This window comes from Solanum dulcamara, chromosome 7 (assembly GCF_947179165.1).
Source record: "Solanum dulcamara chromosome 7, daSolDulc1.2, whole genome shotgun sequence".
Taxonomy (NCBI): domain Eukaryota; kingdom Viridiplantae; phylum Streptophyta; class Magnoliopsida; order Solanales; family Solanaceae; genus Solanum; species Solanum dulcamara.
In genome coordinates this window covers 77,726,245-77,743,414 of record NC_077243.1, presented here as the reverse complement: position 1 = coordinate 77,743,414, position 17,170 = coordinate 77,726,245, and the positions used below count along the sequence as shown (strand labels likewise).

General features: G+C 36.7%; 1 pseudogene; it reads right to left on the bottom strand.

Moving 5' to 3' along the window:
- Positions 1–1,515: 1,515 nt before the first annotated feature.
- Positions 1,516–15,888, bottom strand: LOC129894905 (uncharacterized; annotated as a pseudogene).
- Between the last annotated feature and the right edge of the window lie 1,282 nt (positions 15,889–17,170).

Sequence of the window (17,170 nt, the reverse complement as noted above, 5' to 3'; positions counted from 1 at the left end):
AAAGGTTGTGTAGTCCTTATTGGTTATGCAGGTTATTTATCAGACCCACATAAAGTTCAATCTCAAACGTGCTATCTATTTACAATGGAGGAACTGTTATATCATGACGATCTACAAATCAGTCTATTGTTGCTACTTCTTCAAATTATGCTGAAATAATAACAATTCATGAAGCAAGTAGAGAACGTGTGTGGTTGAGATCGATTATACAATTCATCAAAGAAAGATGTGACTTGAAAAATGATGTCAAAATTCTCACAATTATATTCGAAGACAATGCCGCGTGCATAGATCAATTGAAAGGTGGCTTCATAAAAAGAGACAGAACGAAATATATTTCATCAAAATTATTCTTCACACATGATCTCTAGAAGAATGGTGATATTGATTACGACAAGTTCGTTCAAGTGATAATCTTGAAGATTTATTCACAAAGGCATTACCAATATCAACTTTTGAGAAGCTAAGATATAAGGTTGGAATGCGTCGTCTCCAAAATATCAAATGAAGTTTTAATCAGGAGGAGTAAAATACGCACTGCACTCTTTTTTCCTTAATCAAGGTTTTGTCCCACTAGATTTTTTCTGGTAAGGTTTTTAATGAGGCAACATTCAAGACGTATTAGCAGATGTGTGTACTCTTTTTTTTCACTAGGTTTTTTTCCACTAGATTTTTTCTAGTAAAATTTTAACGAGACACAATATTTATGGATATTTACAATAATTATGTATATTATTTCTTGTAATTTTTTTTAATTACATGTAGACATCCAAGAGAGAGTGTTAAAGAGAAGTGAATGTCACTTTAGTAGGACCCACTAGAAAATTGATGAAGTGGTGCCCACTAGGCAAGTTGTCCAACTTGCTCCCTTTTCTTTCTATAAATTGCCATATTTTGGTATGAATGAACATACTCATACATACAAACACAAATAGACAGATACGAAATTCTCATTATGACCCGATTAAATTTAATCCAATTTGTCCAATTAGCCCAATTGACACCCTAATAATAGAGCGAGGTGAATTATAGAAAATAGAATAATAAAATATTATGATTGATGAGGGCGGGGTTAGAGGGCTGAGACTTGACACATTTCACCCCCCACTCCTCCGCCCATTTGTTCTGTTGTTTCGGGATATACATTTTGCCATCCAAATATAAATAAATATTGATTTGGTTCTTGGAAGTGCATTTTAAATTTTTTGCCAATGAATTTTTTTATATGATACAAAATAAATTGATTTTTTTGTAGGTTGTTTTGTGGTGTGAATGACATATATTGTATTTTCTTGGGAAATGTAAACAACTTATGTGCTCTAAACAAGCATTTTGGGCTTTCAAAGTGTGCAAATGAGGCCATGCTTGTAAGTGAGGCTTATCGGACCCTCCGTGATAAAGGCCCATATCCGGCCCATCAAGTACACAAGGAACTTGAAGGTAGCTTTGGATTTGTCATCTATGATCACAAGGCTGATACTGTCTTTGTTGCCCTTGTAAGTATATAGAATGTTATTGTTTAAGTTATATACATCGTTAGTATCAAAGGTACTAGTAGACGGAGGAAGATCAATTGTGGCAACTTCAACACACGATACATCAAGTTTCTCCGTTCATTGGTTCTCTAACACGACGGTTATATCCTTGGGCACAATGAAATGATTCAAGAAAACTTCTAACTTGGGCTTTCTTGACAACAAGCTCTTCAGCAATTGTTCAATGTTTTCCATTTCCAGACAACAAGCTTGGGCTTTCTTGTTTCCTCCATCGTGTCCTCGGCAACATAAAGTTTCTTCTCCGAGCACAGATTAATTGCAGTGGTTAAGAAGTTTACATAAAAATTCACTTCCTCCTAGGAACAATAAAAACATAAAGTTTAGTAAATAAAAAAAGAGAAACATGAAAACAAACACAGCACTAAGAGAATTAGGATTAGTTTCAACCTTCAAATCAACAGTCGAGACACTTGCAGAAATTACACTGTCATCGCTGCCACTAGACTTCAAGACGTCTGATATTTCCTGAAACACAGCCCAATTCATTTGCACGTACTGATCTGACACAGGAGTAACGATCGAAATCTTTGGCTGATCACCACAATGTGAGGAAAAAATTCGCGCAAGAAATGACTTCCGGAACAGTGATTGTTTGATCTATTGAATTGTCTGTTTCAGCGGGAAGCAACAAACTCAAGATATCTTCTCTGCTGCAGTCTGCTCCCAACTGCACAGAGACAATGTTGGAATACTCAACTCCCTGAACAATCTCACCAAGGTTAACAACCAAAAGTGGATCTCCGCCTTTTTGAAAAGCTTCTCCAAAATCATTGATCTGAATGTAGTTGTTCTCTGTTCCTCGTTGAAGAATGTCATAAAGTTCCTCCGCAAGCTGATTCCTAACATCATCGATACTGAGCACTTTGAAAAGAACATCATAGTATTTCTCACAGTTCACACACAGTAAGCACATGATAAACACCAATCTCAAGACCATTTGCTTATAGTACAGATCAACATTGATTTTTGATCGTGCAATCCACTCAACTGTACAAGCTTTGTCATAAATGAGTTGTTGTACCATCACAACAATGGAATCATAAAATTCTTCTAAAACAGGTGTGTTAGCATCATTCCTGGAAGTTGGTTGGGATTCAAACTGCTCCGATATCAGCCATTCCACAAATGAAGATTTAATTGTGAAGAAGATTCCACGATACTGAGATACCAAAATCAAGAAATGCTCGAGAAGATATAAGAAGCAGCCAGGGGATAAACAGTCTCCAATTTTCATCCAATTCTCGTCTTTTTTCTTCCAATTCGCACTATACGTATCCTGCAAAGCTTGACAAAATTTCAGCAATAACTCAGAACATTCAAGATTACCGTAGCTCGATAGAACTTCTTGAAGTTCCAACGATTGGCCTCCAACAGAATTGCCTGACTGATCAAAATCTTCCCAACATTCTCTCTGTTTCATGCAACAGAGAATTTCAATGATTGACTTCCAAGGAACATCTGATGGGATTCTTCCAACAATTTTCTTGTACAGCTCCTCGGGAAGTTTTCCCCAAGCAAGGCACACGATCACCATCCTACCGATCTGTCCATAGATAAGAGGATCACTAGTGCATATATCCTGAACAATAGATTCTTGAAGCAAGTCACAAGAAAGCCTTGTTCTCCTTAGATAAATCATGCGTCCCACCATTGACTGTCGAGAATCGAGGGGGAATACCTTCTCAAAATACTTTGTTGACACGAGTATCAGAACATTCTGTATTCTCAACTCAAAACTGTTCAAAGGCATCGACTTTACAGCCAACTCATAGAGGGATGCAAGAGTTTCGAGAACCTTCAGACCGACTACGAGTAACGCTTTATGCCAATAAGTACGAACAGCAGAGATAAAATGCTGAGCATCAACAAATACCAGTCGTTTGTTCCGTCTTATGACAATGTTCTTAACATTTTTCACCCATTCAGCTGCTGGATGCAGCAGAACATACATACCGTTGAGACTATTCAACTGCTGCTAACACCAAAGTAATTTAGACAGAATTCGCCAACTCCGTTCATTTCACCAAAATCAACGCCTCTAAGGCACTCGAGAGAATCAAGAACGTCAACGACATTCTTCTTCCATGAATTCCAAAAGTGAAGCAGTGTCCCAACACTAACTGGGTAGCTTAGAATCAGTTCTTCTGAACCATTTAGAGCACCCAATAACTTATCATCCCAAACATACTTCGTTACGTCATTTTGAAAATGAAAATCCAAGATCTTTCTACAGCACAAAATTTCACCTAGGAAACTTTTACATTTCTTAGAGGCAATGAAATTATGCTTCAAGTCAGACCAATCACCCGACTCATTCGATAAAACCTTGATCTCAATGCACACTGTTTCAAAATTTGATCCCTGCCTCGCAAATGTCATCGCCTTCTGTAAAAGTTCCTCTTTTTGCACGAACGATTTCAAAGGCCAACCTTTGCTTCCAACCATCCATAAGGAGTAAGAGAGAACATACAAAAGGACGAGTGAACAAGCCTTATTAAAATGCCCTCTCTTCCCGAGAAGATCAGCTTCACAAAGTATATTTCCAATCAGTTGTGCGATTTTTACTGCTTCAGCAATGTTTCCTGATTCTTCTTCTAAAAATAGCAACTCATCGAGGCACTTTCGAGACATTAAGAATTTGCGCTTCAAGTCCATCGATGGGAAAATTCTGACAAATTTCATCATAGATTCTTTGTCCTTAAGCACAAAAGAGCTAGATGCACAACTCTCCAAGAAGTCCTTTCTGCTTTCATCAATTCCATCAGCACTTTTCCCAACATTATCACGCTGACAAGCGTTTTGCTTCCAGGAATCGATATATTTCAGACCTAAGTCATGACATTTTCCTCTGGTACAAACTGAAAGACACTCTGTGAAATAATTTCCTTTTGCATGAATCTCTGCTGCCTTCTTAAAGCGACCGGCCAGTGTAAAACATTCAGCAGCCTTTATTAGTTCACCACACTTGTCCAAGTAAATACTTCCTGCATATAAGTTTTGCAGGTTAAACAGATTAACCAAAGAACGCGATTGAATATAAAATTTTCTCATGTTATAAGTGAAGACGTCGCAAAGGAAATGCATTACATATATATCAAATATTAAGTTTAGAATGTTATTAACACTTGACTTCATCGTTCAAATAACCAGAACTCATAAAGTTGAAATCATGGCTCCGCCTCTGCCAATCAATATGCTTCATAAACCCCTAAGCATATAATTTTACGATGTATGCTTACTAAAGCTCAAAAGTGGATACTTGAACTCTAAGAAACGGAAGTGCAAAATGACTTTAAATCCAAACAAAACATAAAAGAAGGAAAAGAAAAAGAAAAAAGAGCAATTTCATAAGTCATACCTGCTTGTTTATAATCTTTTGAGTCATAAAAACACTCCGCTGCAGACTCAAACCTGCCAATAGAGTAAAATATTTCAGCAGCCTCCAGAAGACAGGTACGAGCCTTTTCGGGATCTGAATTACGAATTCGTTCAGCAGTTTCCATGAAAACAGCTGCCTTTGTCCTTTTCTCCCACCCCGTTTCACCCGCTTGCTTGAAACACATAAGTGCCATCTCATAATTTTTCTCCGAAAATAGCTGCATTTGAACATCAAACACTTTAGGAGGACGGAAAGAACTTAAGAGCACGTTTAGTGACGTAAGACGGAGAAATGAAAAATGTACGAGAGAGTAGCAACAGAACAAGGAAGATCGAGTTGACCTTCATTCCACTCGATTTCCACTCCTCCGGAGTGCTAAAAGTTTGCATAGTATCTGTGACTGAATGAACATTCTTTGCTTCCACAAGAGACGACATTTTCCAGTAGTCAAACATAGGCCTGGAAAACTCATCTACACTCTCACATATCCACAATCTTTGCCTCGTTCGAGTAATAGCCACGTAAAGTTGCTTCAATTCAGAACAAAAGATATTATGTTTTGCATCACAGAAACTTGGGAAGGACAAATAGGCTAAACTGTGTTCTTTCATATACTCATACACAACTCTCCATTGATTTCCGAGTGGCGATGAGCTAAAAAAATTGTACAGGAGTACATCCTACAAATGATCAACGAAGTATCATCGGGAGAATTCAGTAAACGATATAGCAAAACAGTTGATTCTACCTACTCAAATGTGAAGTGGAGGAGATATTAGCTCGTTTTGCGAGGTATCTTCTTACAAGTGGCATATCTTTATTTACTCAAATTAAAGGAAATAAAAAAAATGAATTAAGAGTGGTAATTGTAAGAGGAACTCAAATTAGGATCAACAGCTTCTACTCCAAGGAACACAACCAACCAAGTCACTAACATCACCTACATTATGTCAGCATTACCGAAAAGATTCTTAAAAGAAACGTGCACTAAACTGAAAACATCACACCATAGAACACTTGAAAAAAGTTTTAAATAAAATTGTGTTCATTTTATCATATTTACAAAGTAGCATAAGATAATGGGAACATCCTATATAATATGAAATTGATATAGTTTTAGAACTTCAAAAATACGTTGGGCATATATATATTAGAAGTTGAAACTTGACCTGACCTACCTATATATTTTAGAAGTCTATCATAATTGGGTTAATACTTGTTTGCAAAAAAAGTGACTAACACCCCAATTTTTTATTTTTTTTCGCCAAGACTCGAACCATTCTTCATGTGCGTGTAGGATCGAACTTGGTGACTTCTGACGCGGATTTGTCCAGAAAATTTGTGTCAAATCGACCAGAAGGGTGCGAAACAAGTCCGCGTCGCGGACCTGTCGCGGACTTGGCCAGTTTTTCAGATTTTTGTAGGGGCATCTTGGGAAAATTACCTAATAATAAATATATGATCTTGGACGCATTTTTAGGGCAAAATTCCGCCCCCATATCAGTTTCTATCCGCCCCCATATCAGTTTCTAAGGATTTTTCTCTCCAAAAACATCCAAGAGCATTGAGAGCAAGAATTGGAGAAGAAGAAGAAGAGTTTGGTTTCAAGCCATTCCTTCAAGTCTTGATTCTCAGTGAGATGATCTTCATTCCAAGTATGTAAGGCTACTCACAACGTTGGATTGATTTCATCCACGTGCCCAACAACTTCATTGATTCGAGTTGAGTTGAGTTTGAAGTTTCATGAGTTGAGTTCATGAGTTATCTATAATTTCTATCTAGTTTTGTATATAAATTCATATGTATTAATGATGTTCTTGAGTTGAGTTTTGTTGAGAGTATGGATTCATGTATTCATTTAAATGAAACCAAGATGAGATTTCATTTTTGTCATAATTTTTCTTGAGGTTGAGATTGATGGTTTTTATGTAAAATAAAAACAATATTGCTTTCAAAGTGAAATGATGAATATTTTTTAATGAGTTTAATGAAATTGTATATAGAGTTAAATGAGGATTTTGGAGCAAGATGTTTGATGATGATGTGAATGATATTTATCTTTAACAAAGGTAAAATGATTGATGAGGAGGTTATGTTGATGATGATGTTTTGAGATGAAATGGATTGGAGTCCAATGTGATTACATGATATGATTTGCATAATTTGATTTGATTGGAGTCGTATGAGGATCTTGAGTATAAATGATTGTTTGAGGAGTTTTAAAAAAATGATTTGTGAACATTTTTGAATAAATTATTTATGCACTATTTTGAGTTTAAAGAATGATTATTTTCATCTTTGATTTAGAAAGAGTTTAAGCATGATTTGAGTTTGAGAAGTCTCCTAATTGTCATTCTGAGCATGAGAATTTTGAGTATAAACGAGTTGAGTATTTTTACATTAAAACGTCTATTTTGAGATTGAGTTGAGGGGTTAAAATTATGTTCTAAATGCATCTAATATTTACTGCATTCATTGAGTATGAGTGGTTAAACATATTTTGTTGATTTTCTTAAATATGATGATTATTTTTAATATGTTAATTTTCTTAAATAGGTTGATTATCTTAAATAGTTGATTTAGAATTTTGGAGTCTTGATGAATCCCGAAAAAATTTGTTAAATGAATGGAGAAATGATTGGATGAGATTACATATTGTCATAAATGCATGTCTAAACTACTCTTGAAAGATGTGATTGGGATTGATCTAATAGTATGATTGGAAAAAGTTTGATTGTGATATAATTGATAAACTGACAAGGTTCCAAATGAGACTTGTCGATATGATTAGAATGAGTCGATTGGATAGAGTTTTATGAGCATTGAGTCTTGCGAGGAGTATCGAGCACCGAATTGGGAAAGAGTAAGTAATAACTCGAATCGAATAACTACGTCGCCAAGCATAGGAGGGGATTGGACCGTTAAAGTCGAATGTTTTCCAAATTATTGTCCTGACATGATAGGACTTGGTTGGTTATGGATCCATGATTGGTTGATTCGTTCATACCCCGACAAGGTATGAACGGACGTGGCAACAACGTCGGCTTGTTGTACTATCATTGTCGGATAAGAGAAACTCCCATATAGGTCTTGATAGTAATCTGAGTCGGATTGGATTGAATCGTATGTGGTTGGTCTCGTCTAAACCATATGCTTGTTTAGACTTAGGACACTTGATTGAGTTGTTCTTTCCCATTAGCTGAGATTCCGAGTTGATTTGATTCTTCCTTGATGTTTGTTTTATTCGTCCATTTTACATACTCGTACATTTCACGTGCTGACGCCATTTGGCCTACATCGTTTCATGATGCATAGACAGGTACTAAAGATCATCAACCGGCGCACCGTTGAAGATCTATTCATTTCCAGCTAGTTGGTGAGTCCTCCCTGTTTCCGGAGGATACCGAAATTATCTTTCGCTTTGATTAGTTTTCCTTTATTTTGAATTGTGGTAGCCATGGACCTGTCATTGGCACCTCCTGAATTGTTGATAGAGGCTTCATAGACTAGAGTGTGGAAAATGTTGAATTGTTCGTTTTGACTAGTTTTATTCTTGCTAGTGTTGATTAGATATATGTTCGGCCTTTGGCCCTAAATTATGAATAGTATTCTTATGATTGAGTCTTCCGCTGATAGAATGTGACTTAATGAAAGTGTGATTGGACCAAGTGGTTCCCTTGAAGGCCAGAAATGGTTTTTAAGTGCCGGTCACGTCTAGGGTACCCTCTCGAGGCGTGACATATTGATTTTTGAGTGCCGGCACGTCTAGGGTACTGTCACGCCCCGAGAGGGTACCCTAGACATAACCGGCACCCGAAGGCCATTTCTGACCTCCAAGCGAACCACCTGGTTCAGTCATACATTCATTCAATCACATTCTCTTAGCGGAAACTCAATTAATGAAATAATATTCGCAATATGAGGGCCGAAGGCCAAGCATTCATCAACTCAACAACAAATATAATAAGACTCCTCGAATTAACCGTTCAACCTCCCCACATTCCAGTCTATGAAGCCTCTATCCAAGTCTAAAAGGTGCCAATGACAAGTCCATGGCTACCAACAATCAAAATAAAAGAAATGACAACAAAACTGTATAAGAAGACTCAATATCCTCCGGAAACTAAGAGGACTCACCAACTAGCTGGAAGTGTATGTGGATCTTCAACGGAGCGCCGATTGATGATCTCTAGTACCTGTCTCTGCATCATGAAACGATGCAGGCCAAATGGCGTCAGTACATGGAATGTACGAGTATGTAAAATGGTCGGATGAAACCACATTAAGAAAACATCAATATCAACTCAGGATCTCAACTCATACATATATACATGACAACTCACTCAAATGTCCTAAATCCAACAAGAATAGTTTAGACAGGACTAACTCATAAGCCACTTAACTCAACTGACTCGGAGCACTATCAAGGCCTAAATAGGAGTTTCTCTTAACCGACAACCATCACCTATGAGCCGGTGATAGTACAACAATCAGACGTTGTTGCCAGGTCCGTCCATACCTTGCTAGGGCACGAACGCCTCCCTAATCATGGATACCATCGATTAGTCAAGTCCTATCATTTCAGGACAGTAAAATGGGAAACATCCGACTTTAACGGTTCGATCCCATGGGAAGCATCCGACTTTAACGGTTCCGTCCCTACCTACGTTGGCGGCGAAGTTTCTGGGGTTCGAGTATGGACTATACTCTTACCCACTTCGGTGCTCGATACTCCTCCCATGACTTATGCTCATAAGACTCCCTCCAATCATCTCAAACAAGCCCTCACGGCTAGTTTCATGTGGAACATTTCCCACTCATCAACTCTATCCTCATTCTTAACTCAATTTAAGTCATAATGGCAAGTCTCATTTAGGACCTTGTCCACTCGTCAATTCTATCCTCCAATTAACTCAATCACGTCAAAACTCATCACAACTCTATGACTTTAGCTCAACAATTCAAGTAGAATAACACATTTAAGGAAAATGACTTAAGCAACATAATCACTTGGCTAAAGAGATCAACAAAATATAATAACAAGTCATCTCCATCAACTCATACTAACATGAAGGTTTTAGGAGTTTCTTAGCTCAACAACATCAACACATATGGCATTAAATAAATAAGGGACAAACTCATTCAAACATGAATCATACCAAGAAACTACATTTTTCATAGATATCTAACCTCAAAGCAAGAATAGGGCACATGGGTGGAATTAGCCCATGTTTTGGATAGCCTTACATACCTTAGTGAAGACTTGGAGAAAACCTTGATGTTGGGTCTTCAATGGAGGACTCAAATCTTGAAGCTCTTGGACTCTTTTTGTTGGAAATGGAGAAGAAGAAGAAGAGAGAGAGAGAAGCTCCTAGGGCTTTTTAGAGAGAGAGTGAAGCTGCAAAATGTGTTCCCAAAAGACCAAGGGTAACATATATATAATTTGGATAAGTTCCCAAATTACCCCTCCTCAAAGTTCTGAAAATAGGCTAAAAACGCACCTGGCGCGATAGTGGCGCGTCGCGCCCTTGCAGCGCCAGGCCAATTACGCCTAAAACCTGCACACCTCGCAGTGGCGCGCCGCGCCAGAGACTAAACTACTGAGGCATATTTCTGGTGCGATAGTGGCGCATCGCGCCATTACAGCGCCAAGGCCATTGTTCTGAGTTCTGGAAATTTGGCCTGAAAAACCCTGCAAAACTTTTAGTGGCGCGTCGCGCCAAAGGCCAAACTACTGAGGCATGTTCCTGGCGCGATAGTGGCGCATCGCGCCCTTACAGCGCCAAGTCCATTTCCCCAGCAGTTGCAACCCAAGCCAAAATTGAAATTCCTGCCGTGTTAGTTCATCTTAGGATCGCCATATCTTTTGACTTCGAACTCCAAAATTTACGTTCTTGGTGGCGTTGGAAAGAAGACTAGACGATCTTTAATTTGATAGGTCGTGGCCACCCAGATTGACGTCCTTCAAAAGATAGGGTCGTTAAAAGTCGACCCCTATACGAACTTATCCTAAACTTAGCCACGACGGATCTTTTGGACTTAGCTCGGTCCTAGGGGTCCTTGGTGACCACACATCACCTCTAACACTGCTCAGTCCCTCAGAGACTCATCTTAACTCACGAATATACTTCAAGATACTCGGGTTCGACCCCTCCCGAACACAAGAAGGGTCCGAATCTTTGGAAAAATTTTGAGGGGTGTTACAGGTACCCTCCCGGGGCGTGACATCTACATGAAAAGTTTAAAATTGCAAGATTTAAAGGACGAAGGGAATGAAGTCCCCGTTATTTTTTAAACTCCATGCCTAGTCATATTAAGACATGTAAATTAGGACGGAGGGACCCTTTACCTAATTTTACCTCTTAACTCAAAATCAATTGCTTTTGGATAGAGTAGCCGGAGATCTTATACACAGTAGCTTAATCAACTTTTATAAATAGAGACTAGTTTTGTTCTTGAAGTCCCTAAATCTGAAAGTCCGACCATTTTCCATTTCCTAAAAAATTGTTAAACTCCTATATAAACTGTGGAAACAAAACAAAACGAACAACAAAGCAAGTAATTAGTTTGAGGACAAGACAAACAACTCATTAAGGAAAGTAGTTTCATCAGGCAAATTTTCGGTATCAGATTAGAACAATCACCTTTTCAGCTGAGAAACTTGTTTGTTGACCGCGTAACATAGTTTAGGACTAACTAACATAACAGGAAAAACACGCTTCGAAGAGCATAGATTAGAGTGCATGAACATTCACAGTGTCATGAATTCGTTATAAATGATCCTACTATAATTCAATTCATCCATTTCACGTCTATCCAATCTCCTATCACGTTAAGTTACACAAAGCTGTATTCAGAACAAGTTTAGTGTAAATGACCAAAGTATGACTCATCCATTTATCTAAACAAAAAGCAAGAGAAACAAAATAATGTGTCTACCTTCCATTTTTGTTCTTTGAAAAGAATACTATCCTCATTTAGAAAATCATCCAATTGATCCAGTTCCTTCTTGACATCTAATATTGTTTTTCTCATATCTTTATCTTCGTCTGCATGAAAGAAGCACTGACGATCTTTGGCATCGAGAACTAGTGCTTCCCAGATGGAGTTGCTGTTCAGCAACGTTTTCTCATTGCCCAATATCCAGAGACAGTGTCTAGAAAAGAATGAAAAATCTTAAGACAAAGCAGAATGATCCAAATTGTGAAGAAGAAAGCAGAGTATCAATTTGATCCGTACCGAGCCCTGGTCAAAGCAACATTAGTCCAATGAAGACTAGACAAGAAGCCAATGGATCCAGCATGATTAGATCTCACGGTAGATATTATAACAATATCTTCTTCCCCTCCCTGAAATCCGTCAATTGTCTTCACGTTAACTTCGAAATATGCATGATTATTATACTTCTGCCCAAGTCTATCTTGTATGGCCAAAACTTGAGCAGCATACGGTGAAATAACACCAATACGAAGTTTCTTCTTGGAGGTACTCCAAGCTGCGAAATTGGAATCGTACACGAGTGTCAAAAATGATATACTGGTGGAAGCTACATACAACCTCTATGATGATACATCGATATTAGGCAATGCAACACCATTTGCCCATCGTCATAGTTTTAACAATATCAGTAGAAGACAGCACATTAACAAGTGTAGGATCAAAAACTAATTAATCAGTGTCCAGAAAGATATATTATGAATCATGTACAAAATGTATAAGTTTTCGTTGATATGATTATACCTTTGAACAAGCTCTGGACTATTTGAATTACCAACGCAACCTCAACCAAATTTCGCCTGTGTCCAAGATTATCCAGCTCTTCTTCTCCCCACGGTACATTTATAAAGGCGTACGGGCCAAAAGACAGTCCTGTAAGATATATTTTCTCATAGGCTTTACTCTTTACATCCGCTGCATCAAGTTTTTGCCTACGATAAAAAATTGAATTTGGGAACCGGCTTATTGAAGGATGCATCCTGTACTGTATGTTAAGCAGGTGCTTAACATGACCAAATGAACCGAGTCTTTTGAACAAGCTTCTTCCGAAGCCAGCTTCACGAGAAATCTGTTGAGTAATAAATTTCTATAAATATATATGGTAAAAATATAGTCAAATCTCTCTATAATAAGATTTCACTATTAACCGCTAAGTTTTTCTATGGAACAAATTTTCACGTTATATTATATAATATGTTCACTATAACATCATTATGCTATAGCAACAAAAAAGTATAAAACAAATGACATCGTTATAAAGAGGTTTGACTTTATGTCAATTGAAGTTCCTTCAAAATTGCATGTGAAAAGGTATACGACTATACGTACTCTACTCTTAACTATTGCTGGCAGGTGGAACTCATCTCCAGCTAGAACTACATGCCTCAAACCTCGAAGTTGAAGGGGTATAACTGCTTCATACTCCTTCAACTGTTCGGCATCATCTACAACCAATAAGTCAAACGGCTTCGATTCCACAGAATGTAGCTTATATGAAGTAGAAGTAGTGCAGAACACCGAGGAAGCCGTTTGGATACAGAACTCCATTATCAGATCCTTACTAGTTGCACTAGGAAAATGCAGTGTCCGGAGAGATTGCTGAAGATCTTTCAGAAGAACAAGGGACCGGATAACTAAAGACGGTACAAATGGTTGCTGACGAGAAAAGAGCATCCTCTCGAGAGAATAGAGCAAGGAGAGAGCGTCCACCATTCTGTCAACATTTTCTTTTCGAAGAAACTGTATAGGTACATGTGTACAGATCATAAGCATGCATCTTCGGAGAGATGAAGCTGTCGAAGTAAACCGAGCTGGGGAAAAATCAACCTCTTGCTCACCGAGTTCCGCCAGAAAACTAATCATATAACTTAAACAGTCATTCCAACCAGTCGTTGGTGCAAGGCACTCTGCCAGCCTGTCAACACGATAATCAAGGGAAATCTCCGTGATATATTCACCATCCTCACAGTTCTTATTCCCAAACAAGAGAATATCACCCAAAGGACAAAAGCCATCAAATTCATTCTTAGATGACTCCCGGATCAGTTTAACCAACTGCGAAGCAACGTGGGCTGTTGCTACATCTGTCGGGGCACAAGTAACGGTTCTACACTTGATATGCAGCAGCGCAACAAGCATTACACTTAATGTCCTAGTCTTTCCAGTACCAGGTGGACCACAGATAAGTTCAACGGAAGCCTTGTGGTGACATCTCACTGTGGCTAGAGATGTAAAGATTGCATTAGCCTGGGAATCGTTCAACTTGGACAACAGGCTAGACGTAACTTCTCCAACAGGTGCATCATATTCTGAACAAACATCACATTTCTGTTCGATCTGTTTGTGCAAGAGTACAAATATCAACAAATGTTTATATCATTCCTGATTTCTGTTTATGCAAAGATACACAACAGAGAAGACTACAACTACATAGTCCAAATCCACACACGGAGGTAACAAAACAGTTACTTGAGGCAGGGTCAGGTAAGAAAAAAGAGAATGGTCAAGTTCAAAAATTGCTTCTAACAACTTTTATAAGTTAAAAAATCCCTCACAAAATTACAAGTGAAATGCAAGTCCAAACGCAACTTCAATTTTCAAATAACCATTTTCAACTTGACTTCAAATACTACACTTTTTTTCAAATAACACCAAATTCATTTCCAAACATCTACTAAGCACGAGTAAATCAACAAGATTACTTACCTCATGCACGGGGCACAGGACTTTCTCAATCATATTCAAATTCCCTCTCACACGCAACGTGTTCCATACTCTCTTATTCGGCATTACATTCACCAAAAACACTACGTGGCATGATCGTCGCATTCCCTTAACAGTTCTACTACCTGGAGGAACTCTGACTTTAAAATTAACCAATGCATCATTCTCATAGACCTCAGTAACAGATGCAAATGTCCAATATCCCGATTGCTGCAGGTCATCTGCAGATTCAGGTTTAACATTCGAGATAACAACAATATCTCCCGGTGATGTCCTATAAGGAATCCAACCATCACAACATCTGTTCCTCCAATAGTCAACCTCAACATCAAAAACCAATGATCCATTTGGCTTTACTTCATCAAAGGATATTAATTCAGCAAATGGTGATTTGACTATGTCTTTCAAGGAAGCAACAATATACGCTCGCGTTTCTTCGAGTAAGGGAAAGAAGAAAGAACTCAAGTAATGATCCACTGAATCAAATGATTCAGGAATCTTCTCCACCTAGACATTAGGAAATTACATTAAAATCACATGGTAACACAATGCAAATGAAACAAACAAGCTATTGTTTCACATTTATCAGTTGAATACTTCTTATACTATTATGATAAGTTGAGCTAAGAAATGAACATCATGCTACTCAGACTATATGCTTAACACATGCAAGTCGAACGTTGGTTTTCGGAGTTTGAAAGACTCTTCACTTTCGATGCTGCACTATATCGGATTATCCAAAAAAAAACACTATTTTTAGATAATTCGACAAGCACCCGTTGACATTTTTGAAGAGTACACTTTTTTAAGAGTCTGAGCAACATAGCTATTATGTCAAGTTTAACTAAATCCTAGTTTCTCAAGGGAAGTTACACATTTGGTAAGTCGTTAAAAAATAATTAAATTTGCTAATTAAATTTACACTTGTGTATATCATATACTAATATACATTTGTAGGCTGTTATTTTGGTGCGTAACTATTTGTGTCAAAATTTTTGTTTTTTTTAAGGATTATCCATAGATTTCTTTTGGACACTCTATTAGGAGTTAAAAAAAAAATTGTATACACCGACTGTGTATAAAACTTAAACTCAAATAGATTACCTGAAATTGATACAAAGTCTCATCAAAAATATCTTTGATAGACCATTTGAGAACCAAATCAATGAAATCAATATCTTTAGGCCATGCAATCTTCTTCTTCTCCATAGAAGAACCCTCTCCCATCCTAAAAAATATAACATTATACTAATAATTAATAATAAATACAAAAAACATGAATATTACAATAAAAAATGTTGCATACAAACTGTATACACAAGGGGCGGAGCTAGAGTATAACTATGTACAAGTTCACACAAACTAGTAGCTTTTAATTAAATCAGTATTTGTATTAAGAAATTCCCTAATACAAAAAAATTCACTTTACTAACTTATATAGTAAGCCTTTAGACATAAATTGAATGATACATGACAAAAAATAGTAATATTTGTATAATTCATTTTCATGTTTGAAAACTCATCTTTAGAAATTAATCAAAAAAAAAACATTCAAATGCATAATCAAAACAATACAATGCACAAAACATTTAGCAAGGTCCGGAAAAAAAATCGCACCACGCACAAGGATGTGACGTATGCAATCTAAAACATATTTTTAAAAGGAAAAAAAACTAAATAAACTATGAATTCCATTGCAAGTTCAAAATTCTTGTATTTAAATACTGATTTTGTTTCTCTATATTACACAAAAAAGTATTATATTTTTTCATCATCAAGGCAAAAAAAAAAGAAGGTAAAGAGAAATTAACCTTGCTAATAATATTCTGTAGTAGCACACAAATTAAGCACTCAAAGATGAGAATTGATGAAAATTTCTTTTATCTTTCTCTCTATATATATATAAATAATAAAATGAGGATATCTAATATATTGCAGAAACTTTTTGTCCATTTAAAAGGAAAAAAAAAGGAATTTAACAAGTAGTTCTTGGAAAACGAAAGGGTGGTCTTTTCATTTTCCTCATGGTCTACTCCTTTTCTACATTTTTTAAAATAATAATAATAATAATAATAAAGACTATAATATTATTAACAAGGTTAATTTCTCTTTACCTTTTTTTTTTTTTTGCCTTGATGATGAAGAAATATAATACTTTTTTGTGTAATATAGAGAAACAAAACCAGTATTTATCTTTCTCTCTATATATATATATAAATAATAAAATGAGGATATCTAATATATTGCAGAAATTTTTTGTCCAATTAAAAGGAAAAAAAAAAGGAATTTAACAAGTAGTTCTTGGAAAACGAAAGGGTGGCCTTTTCATTTTCCTCATGGTCTACCCCTTTTCCACATTTTTTTTAAAATAATAATAAAGACTATAATTTATTAGTATTTTGATTATCACATTATTTTGTAATTGTTGCGATTCCTTTTCTTGTGTTACGAATAATTTTCAAATATCATTTTTCACTAGATAGGATTTTTTTTTCTTCTTCAAACTTTACAATGA